Raw genomic sequence first — 1,479 nt, forward strand, 5'->3', positions numbered from 1 at the left:
AACCTCAAACTCTTGGGCTTAAGTGATTCTCTTGCCTCAGCCTCCCAAGTAGCTGGGACTACAGGCGCCCACCACAAAGCCCGGCTATTTTTTTGGTTGTAGTTGACTTGACATTGTTGTTTGGTGAATACAAGCTGGACATGACCCCTCCAGCTCTGGTGAATGTGGCTGGCGCCTTAGCTGCTTGAGCTACAGGTGCCAAGCCATATTTAGTCTCCTTACATGTGAGAAAGTTTATGTAGAAGTTTTGACTTTCAAGGTAAGTTGTTTTTTATTTTGTGGGGGGATAGTCTCACTCTCTTACCCAGGCTAAAGTGCCATGGCATCAACCTAGCTTACAGCCACCTCAAACTCCTGGGGTTCAAGTGATCTTCCAGTGTTAGCCTCCAAAGAAGCTGGGAATACAGCCACCATCTCTGGCTCCTAAGATTAGTGTTTTAATAACCTCTATTTAATGATTTCCTTTAGACCACATTTAAAGTTGTTTACTGTGCTTTATGAAGCTTTATTTGCTTGAACTGCTAGAGCAGCACTATGATATCAATTATTGTTTGAAGCAAGTATGTATGAGAGCAAAGGCAAAATTTGCATCTGCTTTTGGAGCACTGAGAATTATAGAGCAAAGACCACAAAAATACAAATAGGCTTGGCCAACCAGAGGCGAAGGCACCAGCCATATCCACTAGAGCTGGCGGGTTCAAACCCAGCCCAGGTCCATCAAACAATAACTACAACCAAAAAATTGCCAGTGCCTTGGTGCCTGTGGCTAAAGTGACTAAGGTGCCAGCCACATACAACAGAGCTGGCAGGTTCAAATCCATCCCCAGCCTGCCAAACAAAGATGGTTGCAAACAAAAATAGCCAGGCTTTGTAGTGGGTGCCTGTAATCCCAGATACTTGGGAGGTTGAGGCAAGAGAATCACTTAAGGCCAAAAGCTGGAGGTTGCCGTGAGCTATGACACCACAGCACTCTACTGAGGGAGAAACAGTGAGTCTCAAATACAATTAATGTAAGAATTAGTCACTAATTTCTTTCTTATTTTTTTTCCCTTGGGGGTGTTTATCATACTGCATCCTCATAAATGAAGTATGTTTATAATTTCCCCCTTATATTGTATTTTCTCCAATTTTAATATCAGGTGTATCCAGATTAAGTAGAATGATTTTGAAGTATTTCTTTTTCTATTGTCTGTAAGATTTAGCATGATCTGTCTTTTTGAAATTATCTGTTACTTTAATTTATAAATATAGTTGTCTATTTTTTTAGACTTTGGAAAAAACAAAACAAGAAGTTAACTGATCAAAGTTTTCTATAATAGGCTCGGCGTCTGTGGCTCAAGCGGCTAAGGCGCCAGCCACATACACCTAAGGTGGTGGGTTCAAATCTCCAGCCCGGACCCGCCAAACAACAATGATGGCTGCAACCAAAAACATAGCCAGGCGTTGTGGCAGGCGCCTGTAGTCCCAGCTACTTGGGAG

This window comes from Otolemur garnettii, unplaced genomic scaffold, assembly GCF_000181295.1.
Source record: "Otolemur garnettii isolate 467f Iridium unplaced genomic scaffold, OtoGar3 scaffold00008, whole genome shotgun sequence".
NCBI lineage: Eukaryota > Metazoa > Chordata > Mammalia > Primates > Galagidae > Otolemur > Otolemur garnettii.